This window comes from Olea europaea, unplaced genomic scaffold, assembly GCF_002742605.1.
Source record: "Olea europaea var. sylvestris unplaced genomic scaffold, O_europaea_v1 scaffold1333, whole genome shotgun sequence".
Taxonomy (NCBI): Eukaryota; Viridiplantae; Streptophyta; class Magnoliopsida; order Lamiales; family Oleaceae; genus Olea; species Olea europaea.
Window position 1 is genome coordinate 18,027 of NW_019230814.1, and position 12,367 is coordinate 30,393.

Here is a 12,367-nt window from a genome sequence, read left to right on the forward strand (position 1 = left end):
ATACATTTTTCAACAGTATTTTGACATCATTTCAATCGCACATTTTTCAATATAATAATATAACACGTAAATTCAAAATTTTTACTTATTTTTTAATCATACATTTTTCATCAATAGACTATTCAAAAATTCATTCTACTCCCAAAAATATCACCTAACACATATTTTTTATAGATTTGGGAGTACTAAAATTCAAAGATTCTGAAACTTGATTATTGCAATTGCTCAAGATATCGTTTTTTAATATTTTAGGTATATTTCTTAGTTCAAAATCCTCCGCTCTTTGAAAGTTTTAGAAAAAGGACAATTCAAATTTTGTTGGTGGTTGAAATAATTGTGCCTTCTTTTATTACTCAATTATCACTACGTTCAGAGGTTTGAGTCCTCGTGCATTTTACCTTTTTTTTTTCTCTTTTTTTTCCTCGAAGCTTGCAATTCACCACTGCTTTATGTACACGTGGACTCTTCTCAACCGTCAATTGGATCATCCCCTATATTCAAGAACAAAAATATCAAATAAACCTTGAACTATAGGCCTTCATTCCAGAACACGGGAATTTAAGATTTGTTGAAACTTTGCCTAATTACAAGATCCTTGAACCGAATCGTGTACTTCTCAAAGATGTCGGTTCTCTTACTTGAGAGTAGCTTCCGGGTGAACCCTCTTACAACAAATCTCAAGCCCCTGAGAAAAATCAATGCGATCCCCGTAAGAACTGTTTTCATCTCATCCAAACACAGCCAAGAAGATTTTTCTAGGTGTGTAAGAATACTAAATCCTTCTTGAATTGTTGATTTCATTTTTCTGGGTTTGTAGTGAAATATTGGTTTGTGGAAATGAAATGNCAAATTTATATTGAATATAGAGAGAGTCATTCATTAGTCTCATCTAATTTAGCCTTTATTTGAGCCCCATTCTTTAGAAAAAATACATTTTTCAACAGTATTTTGACATCATTTCAATCACACATTTTTCAATATAATAATATTACACGTAAATCCAAAATTTTTACTTATTTTTTAATCATACATTTTCCATCAATAGACTATTCAAAAATTCATTCTACTCCCAAAAATATCACCTAACACATATTTTTGATAGATTTGGGAGTACTAAAATTCAAAGATTCTGAAACTTGATTATTGCAATTGCTCAAGATATCGTTTTTTAATATTTTAGGTATATTTCTTAGTTCAAAATCCTCCACTCTTTAAAAGTTTTGGAAAAAAGGACAATTCAAATTTTGTCGGTTGTTGAAATAATTGTGCCTTCTTTTATTACTCAATTATCACTACGTTCAGAGGTTTGAGTCCTCGCGCATTTTACCTTTTTTTTTTTTTCTCGAATCTTGCAATTCACCACTGCTTCATGTACACGTGGACTCTTCTCAACCGTCAATTGGATCATCCCCTATATTCAAGAACAAAAATATCAAATAAACCTTGAACTATAGGCCTTCATTCCAGAACACGGGAATTTAAGATTTGTTGAAACTTGCCTAATTACAAGATCCTTGTACCGAATCGTGTACTTCTCAAAGATGTCGGTTCTCTTACTTGAGAGTAGCTTCCGGGTAAACCCTCTTACAACAAATCTCAAGCCGCTGAGAAAAATCAATGCGATCCCCGTAAGAACTGTTTTCATCTCATCCAAACACAGCCAAGAAGATTTTTCTAGGTCTGTAAGAATACTAAATCCTTCTTGAATTGTTGATTTCATTTTTCTGGGTTTGTAGTGAAATATTGGTTTGTGGAAATGAAATGTGACAGGAAAAGTGAAAACGAGTTTGCAAAATTGGCACTGGTCACACTGGCTGCTGGGGTGTTGACACTGGGGTCAATTGATCCAGCGTCAGCCGCCAAAACTGGTGGTCGTGTCGGCGGTCAGCCTTTCCTGTCGTCTGCACCGCGCTCCTCTGGCCCAAGAATCAACAATTCAAGGTATTTCTTTCGATTTTAGAAAATGTATTGTATTGTAACCACTTTTTGCAAGAAATCAATTAGTTTGAAGAACCAGTGAGTTTGACTAAGAATATATAGTAATTTATATGTAGAGGACTATTCTCTTGAATTTAATTGTTTGTTTGTGCTGTTGATACTGGATTAGACTGTAGCAGTTTCCATATGCTTGCAAAAGTATGTTGAGAACCCGATTTCCAACATCATTAGCAGAATCAGTTAAATTTCATCAGAATTATTGATTTCAACAGCGTATGAATGATACCTATTTAAGTTTCTAGCTAAAGCATCATTGTCAATTTCCATAAGCGTGGTCTAGCAGATAATGCATAATCTCACAACAGAGATTTAGGTAGTGAAAAGAAAGTTAGGTGGTCATTAGTATCTTATCACTTGCTAGCATTTTTTCTTTTTTATTTGCCTCACCGAAGTTACAGTATGTTCAAAATGTGGGACTCTATGAGATTGACAGGTTCAAATATTGTGCTGTCTTAGCCTGGAAAATAATTTGAAGGGAACAAAAATCCATTATCTGGCAATTTTCAACAGAGAAGATGTCTTCTGTCTGATAAGTAGGAAAATTTTAATGACATCAGTCATTTTTAACCATTGAAGACAACTAAGTACGAGATGGTTTCTTAGATATACAAATGGTCGTCTTGTTCATTATATACAAATACAATAGGCAATTAGAAGTTCATTGTTTATGCTAATGTGATTTGAAAGTGGTTTTCTATTATGTTTTTACATGAAATTTGACATGACCTATCCCAAATCACTCTAGTGGAGCCGAAACGTGATGTGCGCCGATGATAAATGCTGATTAGATGTCAAATATATCATCAAAGCTGACTATGAATTATTTTAAAAAATGCGCTAAAATCAAATGCTATGTAAAATATAATGAGATGGTCCAAATTATTTACTTTATGCCTCATCAATATGAGTTATAACACTCAACATGTTGTATGACTCTCATTCCGAAATCATTAGGCTCTTCCAGCTAACAAGAATCAATTGTTACTTGTAGGAAAATTACGGGAAAAATATATGAGTTGATAGCTCAATGAATGGAGGATTTCGAGAATAAATATACTTTTTTTATTTTACATTTTTATCGAAAATCGAGTTCATACCATTGAATAGTTCGCAAGATAACATCATATAATCATAGCCAAATTGTAATACATTCACATAACTTGGTAAAATATCATCTCAAGTCACGATATAAACATAAACTGGTAATCATGCTATAACTTCATCATATCAAATGTGCTGAAAAATCCACAAAAATGTACCCTCTGACTAAAATTTGTAATCCTCCCCTTGGGCTATGAATATTCGTCACGGGCCCTCTGTGAACGAAAGCCGATCTCAAAGACCTCTGGTAATCAATTCTAGAACACGGTCAAGGTTCCTCTGTGAATTATATGTACACGATCAAGACCAATGTCAGGGCAAGACCCCTCCTTGTAGGATAGAACACGGCCCCTTTATGAACCAGAAAAAGTATATAATCATGGGTACTTTTCTGGCCGATCTCAATATTACATGTTTTACATACCAAACAAATTTCAATATCACATGTCTTACATACCAAGTCACAAATGTACCATAAATAATATTTGAGATTCACATGTATCATAATAAAAGAGATTTCTGTAATAATTATAAAATCGAATACATAATTAGACATACTTTACTAATGTACTTAATTTATAAATACTTTAAAAATATTTATAATTTTTCACTCACAGATTTATGGATGGAAATCTGGCTAAATTGACGAGTCTTTTCAAACTTTAATGTCACTACCTGAAATAACGGTATAATTACTCAGATTGAAACTTGACAATTAAATTAATACAATTCCACCACTTAACTCCTCAACTTCTATATTTACTCTTACATCTCCAATTCCCAACTTTTATTCTCTTTATTAATGCATCAACTAAACACCATACATTATCAAATCTATTAAATTACCCACACTTCCTTAAAATCAATAGCATACATATACAAGCCCTATACATAATTTGTTCCAATACATAAACCTCAATACTGGTCATATAACTTCATTCAAGCCTTTAAAATCTGAAAATAAGAGTTTTGACAAAAACAGCACTAAAATCCCATAATATTGAAATCTGGCACCAATTTCTGCATATTAAAATCTGGCATCAAAACCATTGACAGAAATGGCACTTTTCTGGGCAGAATTTCAAGAATAGCGCCTGCACATGAATTTTTCTCGAAAATTTATTATAGATACCAAAATCTAACTTAAAATTCTTTTACCACTCTAACACATCATAAATCAAGTGTTTTATATCATATAAACACAATAATTCAAAGATTGGAACTCTAATTTACAAACCCATTTCACATTTCCTTCCTTTCAACATTAATATTATTGTTGTTTTTAATGTCTCAAACATATATCAACAATCATTAATTTTGCTAAACCTTAAATTTGAGAAAATTTCCATAAACTCAAAAAGATAATTCATCCTACTTACACCCACCTCTCCAAATCAATGGAGAAATGGAGAATCCAAGCTTGAAGATCCACCTCTTCTTCTTCTCTTTTTTTTCCCCCCTTTCTTTTTCTCCTTTTCTTTCCTCTTTTCCTTCTCTCTTTCTCGGTTTTTCTTGCATCTGTCGTCTCCAGCCTCATCTCTCTGCATGTATATATGATATGAAAATGGCAAAGGGTTAATTACTTGCCACCTATACTCCACAACCCATTTTTGCATATGAAGTCCCTCTTCTTCAATTAAATATAATATTTAGTCAGTCAACTTCCATTAATAGATAAGTAAATCCTCAAAATTAAATTTCATCCATCTTAAACCTTCAAATGTTGTTAATTTGTAAAATAAACCCCAAAAAATAATTTGGTCAATTCAAATCCCACTAAAATGATTTACTTCATTTAAGTCCTTTATTTGATTCCGACTTTGACCAGTCAAACATTTGACTTTGAATAAATAATATTGACCTTTGACTAGTATGAAATGGGGTGTAACAATCTTATCTCCTTCAAAGAATTTTGTCCTCGAAATTCATTCGGCTATGATTCAAACCAATAAATATGTAGCACACACATTTAATCTTTTTGGTAAAGCTTGATTACCAATGGCTTAAGAGACCCTTACTTTTTTTGACAAGTTTAACATTGCCTTTCTTGCAGATCCAATGTTTATATCAACCCAACAGTTGCCCCTCTAGTTGGTGGATTCGGATATGGCTTTGGCATGCCATTTTCTGGTGGATGTAGTTGCTCTCCCTTTCCATTCTCTGCACCTGGTCCCATTGTTGCTGTTGGTATTGGAAGTCGATTCGAACTCTTTGCTTTCTTTCTATTCCTTCGTGGAGTTTCTGCTGTTGTTAGCCGAATCCGTGGATCAAGATCCGATGACGATGAGGAATACTAGTGTAGAGGTAACTCGTCTTGTCTTAAATCAAATGAAATTATGTATTATTTTGTAGAACAAGGTTGAACACAAGGATCCTATGTGTAATATATACTTGAAATTGGTTTATAATTCAGTGTGTTTCGACAAGATGTGGACAATATTATAATTCACAATGATCACGGCAAAACTACTTGAAAAAGGGACTACTTGAACAAGTGAATTCATACCTTGCAATTTCAGCTCACCTATTTGTCTGCTCTGCAATTTCCGAAAGTTCTCTATAGCTATTCTTCTCGTTGAAAGGATTAGTCGTCTTTGGTGCTTGAAGGCCATGTAGGGTCCTTTGCGAAGAGCCCACTGTGCTTCTCTCTCTTCTTTGCCATAGTCCTTCTTGGTGGTGAAAGCAGGCTATTCCAAGAAAAAAATGATAAATTAGTGAATGAACACGATGAAAGGACAGGATCTAGGCCTTTCCACTTAAGATATAACGAGTGGAAAACTTCATTATGTCTAGCGGCAAATAGAATACAATGCTGTAAAGCCAGATTACAGCAGCCGATCCCCAACCACATCCTTTGATTCTGGCAAACCTCCAGTTGGAGTATACGGTTACTAAAGTAGCAATTTATACAACATTAAACCCGTTTCAGCATCGTAGAACTCGACAATCTACATCCTAGCTTTATTTTACAAATAAATAAAGAAATTTAATTCCAATAAAGGCCAAAATTGAGAAGAAGTTTACGACAAAAAACTTAAGAGAATATTTTTTAAGTTTTAAAAGGGTACGCAAAAGGCGTGAAAATTTACTAGCTGTGCGATGACGAAAGCATTCACTAACAGTAGTCCAAGGGGTTCCATGAACGACCTGCTTCGTGATCTAGTCATGAAAATCAGAGCCTGGCTGATAATACTCACTTGTAGGTAAATAGCAGCCATCATTTCGTGTTTGCTATTTCTAATCGATCTTACACCATATTTATCCTGCAGGCAATTTACTATTTTCTTTCCTTCACATGGAAACTATAGATAATGTGAAAGCAAGCAAAGAAACATCGCTAGTCCTCAGTAAGAAGAAGTCAGTTTCCTTCATAATCCAGAAGAATAAAACAGTCATCAGTGCAAGGTAACCTCCAAGTACGATGCCGGTGGCAAATATCTCTTTCAATTTCCAACTATCAGGCAATGGAGATGGCTTTCCTCTATCCTTTGAGATTGCCATAATTGATCCTAAATAGAAAAAAAAAACATTGATATGTCAGTTGCAATGTGTCACCCAAAATATAAGAACTAAGAAGTCGCATCAATCTCACGAATTATAGTGACTTTCTAAGTTCAAATGTCATAATGAACTTACAACAATGCAGATTGAATTGGAGACTGCATATATCTGGCAAAACAAAAATGGAAATAATTAATACCTTCTTCAGCCATAAAAAAGTGGGACTGTAAAAAGAGAAGAAAAGAAATGACTAACTGTATAGTTCTTCATTCTTTGGAAAATAGCTCGACTGGTCAATATTGCACTGATGATAACACTCAACCCAGGTTCAGTGAGTACAATGTCAGAAGCACCCCTAGCAGCATCTGTAGCATCGGCAACTGCAATTCTAATATCTGCCTTCTTTAAAGCCAGTGCATCATTGACACCATCTCCCGTCATTCCAACAAGGAGCTTGCTCTCCTGCAACTTCTTCACTATTTCATATTTGTGCTCTGCATAGGGTATGAATTTCCCTTTCCACGGTTAGAAGATTTAGAAGTTTCCATAATGTGATGCAATATGAAGGGTTCTCGGACTAAAATTACCCACCTGGAAAGACCCCGGCAAAACCATCTGCCTTCTCAATCAACTCTTCAACAGGAAGGCTAGCAATGGATTCGTCTTTATGTTGCCCAAGCAATGAAGCAGAGGGGTACATATTTGTTCCCATACCAAGCCTGCGCCCAGTCTCCTTAGCATGCGCCCAGTCTCCTTAGCAACGGCAAGTTGATCGCCTGTGAATTGACACGTTAATATGAATAAGGAACTGACTAAAAGAATAAAGCCACAAGATTGGAATCCAGAATGATAATTATTAAAATACCTGTAATCATTTTCACGTTAACACCAAGATGGAGGGCACGGCGGCACAGTCATGTCTGGGAGGATTAAATAGGAATAAAAATCCAACAAACTGCCATGGACCAACAGGGCTGTCTTTTGATTTCTCTAGAACTTCCTGGAAATATAGAACATTGGCCTCAGTAACCGGAACAGTTTTTCAATTGGGAAAATATCAAAATTGCTGCAATTTTCTCATTGCAAACCTGTCTTGCGACTGCCAATGACCGAATCCCGCGCTCTAAGCAAATTTATTGTTGCAATTGGTTAAGCATAAAAAAATGGTAAAGTTACTTTCGTGTCAATTTCGATCAAATATTCGGACTTGATCCGATATTCAAATTATGGAAATAAATAGACTAACTTATTTTACTCGTCGAGTAGATCGATTTGGTACATTTGAAATCTCAAAAACAATTCTGAATGAATGAAAAGTTATGGTCTAAGGTTGAAATGAAAAGAGGGAAATTGGCCGGATATTTGCCCAACTCCACCGTTTGCTTATTGTTCAAGTGGTGAGTGGGTGATAAGATTGTCACTCAATAGACGAGCGAAAACCTTTTTGTTTTTGACGCTCAAGTGATGCACAGGCGAGCGATAGCAAAGGCCATGACCCTTCGTAAAGGTCATTGAGTTTTGTGGCGTGTCTCTTCACTCACAAGCTCTCCTCTATAAATTAGACCCTTAGGATGCATCCCAATGATATGCAATCATAGCATAATATAAACATTCATATTTCTTTAGTCAAAATTCTGCATGAAAATCTGCCTTCATTTCATTCAAAAGGAGTACAAAAGTCATAACAAGAAGTTAGTTATTGTATTTTGGGAGTTGATTTCCGTCATCCGTAGCTCCGTTGCGGGGCAAATCAACTTAAGGACAAAGAGTTTAACTTTTGCCTCGAGTCTGCATTAATTTCTTTTGGTGTTACTTTATCCAAATTCATTGGCAGTTTAATATCATTTCTATTATTCTGTATCTTGTTGTTACTTTGTTCAATTTTTGGTAAGGATTAGTAGGTTTGATTTTAAAGTCATCACTCAAATTCATTTTATTTTTGAGACAACAATCTTAAGTCAATTTTTGTCTTTCGTTCGAGTGATAACTTTAGCTTCTATTCGGTTAAACTGATTTCGTTTCGATTTAATTTCCTCTACCCCATTCCTGATCTTGATTTTTTAGTTTATCTTATGTTTTCTATAGAATACGGTTAACAATACCGACATTATTTCGAATGATACTTCGAATATACGAATTTCAAAAGGAATTGTTCCTAACTTCATTCCCACCATTGTGATTCCTCCTGTTGCGGTTGCCCCTCCTAATGTTCATAATTTCGTTCCACATGGAAAGAAATCGGAGAAGTTCATTGGGGTTAATTTCAAGAAATGGCAACAAAAATGTTGTTCTATCTCACAACCTAAACTTGACAAAATTCTTAAATGAAGATATTCCCGCCGTGCAAGAAGGAGAAAATAATAGTGCATCGTTGATAGTATCGGATGCTTGGAAATATTCAGACTTCTTATACAAGAATTAAATACTAAACGGGCTGGAAAACGTTTTGTATGAGGTATATAGCTCCAAGTAATCTACAAGACCGAAGAAGTTGGAACTAAGAAGTTCATCATGGGAAAATTCTTGGACTACAAAATGGTAGATTCAAAAATGGTCATCAGTCAAGCACAAGCATTGCAATTCTCCATGACACTAATGTCGCGAACATGTCTCTTAGTGAATTATTTCAAATGGCTGCAATTATCGAAAAACTTTCACCCATATGGAAAGACTTCAAGCATTATCTCAAGTATAAGCACAAGGAGATGAATATTGAAGAAACTCATCATCCGATTGAGAATTGAAGAAGATAAAACCGAAATTCCAAAAAGCGTATTAGGAATCATATACCACAAGCTAAGACTAATGTGGTGGAATCAAATAACAAGAACAAGAAGAGGAGGCATTCCTATCTTGTGACAATGACTGAAGCCGCACTACAAGAAAATTTATCAATAACATCATGAACCTTTTTCCTGAGGTCTTCCTTGCAATTGCAGAGAGCTAAAATCTGATCATAGGAAATGGGGAAAAATCAGTAAATTTGCCTAATATCATCTTATATATTCACAAATCAGGAATCGAAGAAATTGAGAATTAGGAGTACCTGTTCCTAGGCTCCCTTGCTAGTTCAATGCCAGTTAACGTTGGAACCAATGAAAGTCAAAGCAGTCCTCTTGTCCACAAGGTTGAACAGGAAAAAATGGACCTCCCTGATACGAGCTCATGCCTAAGAATTGAGGACATGTACCATGAGCCTTTGTTTTTTCTCTATTTAGTTTTTAATATCTGATATCTATAAAACTAAAAAAGAAAGAAAATCATGCATATCTCCTTTGAATCAGTAAGGGTACCGACAATGGCAGCATCAATTGTATCTTGATCTTTAGTTCTAGAACTAGAAGCCCTTGCAGTAAGAAACAGAACCTGATCAACCGTTAACTTATTGAGAGTCAAAGTCCCAAACTTGTCACTGCATAGGACATCCATGCCAACCATTTCCCCTATGATAGTCATTTTCTTTGTGATGGCACCCTACTGTGATAGCCTGTGAGATCCAATGGCCATTGTGACAGACAAGACAGTAGGTACGGTGATAGGAATGCCTTCGATTAATAATCTCGGCTAGCATTCCAACTGCAATGGAGCAATTGCAGAAGTTACCAATAGCAGTGAGCACTTTCTGGAACTGTCCAACTTGCTTGGTGCTATCCACAAGTTGTGCTGCCTTCTCGAAAAAGGTATGAACACCAGTAGTAATCACGACTTCAGTCTCACCTTGTTTACATGTTGGACAAGAGAAAACTTCACTGTAAGGATTCTTGGTAACAGGAAGTGACTGTACTGTGAGTGCAGATTGATCAACCTTTAATGGATTACCTTCAGGAATACGAGCATCGGCAAGAATGGCATCTCCCAATTTAATGCTTATAATGTCTCCAGGAACCAAAATGGTGACTTCCTGCTGCACTCCATTAACCATCTCTGATGACCTATTGTCTTCAAACATGAGAAGTTAATTGTTAGATGTGTGACTCAAATAGGAGTCTAAATTGCATTAGATTTCTTACCTTTTTTGGGACTCTTTTAGGATTAGATTTTATACTATAAATATAAGGCTTCTCTTTCAGTATTGTGTAAGCCATTATTGCTGTAATTCTCTCATTTCATTGATGGAATTAAATAACATCGTTCCTCTACCAGTTCTTTTATTTCTTTACTTTAATTTTGTTCGTGGTTTTTCGTGATCTTGTTAATTACTTCAATTACAACAAGTTGTATTCATTAAATCTCAGTTCCTGCATTATTGGTCAATCGGTCTCAACAAGTGGTATCAGAGCAGGGTTGTTAGTGGATTTCTGGCCTGAAACTGATCAGAAATTGGTCTGAAAATTACCAAAAAATCAAAAAACGAATCTGTCCAGTTTTTCAATTTTCTGCCGGATCTGTTTTTGCTTTTTCTGGTCAAACCAGAAGGAATTTGAAGAAACGAACACTATTAGTGGACTCAGCAGGCAGAAACAGTCCAGAAAGTGTCACAGGTCGTCGGCACGTTTTCCGGCCAGTCGCCGACGGTGGTAACTCCGGCGAGCGAGTGGCGGCGTATGAGGAGTTTTTCGACGATGGTGTCTTCAGGCAGTTTTCTCCGAACGACGAGACGGACCTTGTGGTGGTGTCCAATTTTAGTTTTGGGCAAAATTGTGATTCTGGACTATTTTGCCCCTTGCACGTTCGGTAGTTTTCAGTTTTGGGTATTGCAGATTCCAAGTTCTTTCTGATTTGATTGAGATTTTTTAGAGATAAATTCGTTGAAGTATGAAATTCTGCTATTGGATTGCAATACAAGATTTTCGCTGTGGCAAGTAAAGGTAAGAGCTGCGTTGACGCAGATGGATCTTGATGATGCTTTGCTGGGTTTTGATATGATGCCAGCAAACTTGTCTATGGAGGAGAAACAACGGAAGGATCAGAAGGCTTTAGCGCAAATCCAACTTCATTTATCCAACAATTTGCTGCAAGATATTTTGAAGGAGAAGACAGCGGCTGCTTTGTGGCTCAAGCTGGAGCAGTTGTGCACGACGAAGAGTTTGACGAGCAAACTGACTCTAAAGCAGAGGTTGTATTCTCATCGCATGGCGGAAGGAGGGTCACTGCAGGACCACCTTGCTGTGTTCAAGGAGATCGTTGCAGATTTGGAGACGTTGGAGGTAAAATATGATGAAGAGGATCTAGCCTTGGTCCTATTGTGTTCGCTACCCAATTCTTTTTCGTCATTTCGTGATACTATTCTGTATAGTCGTGACACGTTATCCATTGAGGAGGTATACGACGCCCTCAAGGTAAAGGTGATATACATGCAAATCATGCGGGGCAATCAGGTAATTCGAACGAGACTAATATTACTGAAATTTTTTGTGATGATGGAGATGTGATGTTGGCTGTATCTGACGGGGAATCCAAACTTGAGGAGTGGATTCTGGATTCTGCTTGTTCGTATCATATGTGTCCCAATAGGGCTTTGTTTCAAACATATGAGACGGTGAAACAAGGTGGAGTTGTCATGGGAAACAACTAATCTTGTCAGGTTGCAGGAATCGGTCGAGTCAGATTGAGGCTACAAGATGGAATAGTGAGAACACTTGATTAGGTTTGCCATGTTCCAGACTTGACAAAGAATCTCATATCACTGAGTACCTTGGATGAAAAAGGGTACAAATTTTCTGGTGGAGGTGAAGTCTTGAAGGTTCGAAGGGGTGTCCAGGTTGTACTGGAGGGATGGAGGAAATCCCAGTTGTACATCTTCCAGGGGAGCGCAGAACTAGTTCAG

At 36.2% G+C, this 12,367-nt stretch overlaps 1 pseudogene; it reads right to left on the reverse strand.

The window, feature by feature from the left end:
• Window positions 1-1,947: 1,947 nt before the first annotated feature.
• On the reverse strand, window positions 1,948-11,814 carry LOC111375072 (annotated as a pseudogene).
• Window positions 11,815-12,367: the final 553 nt, after the last annotated feature.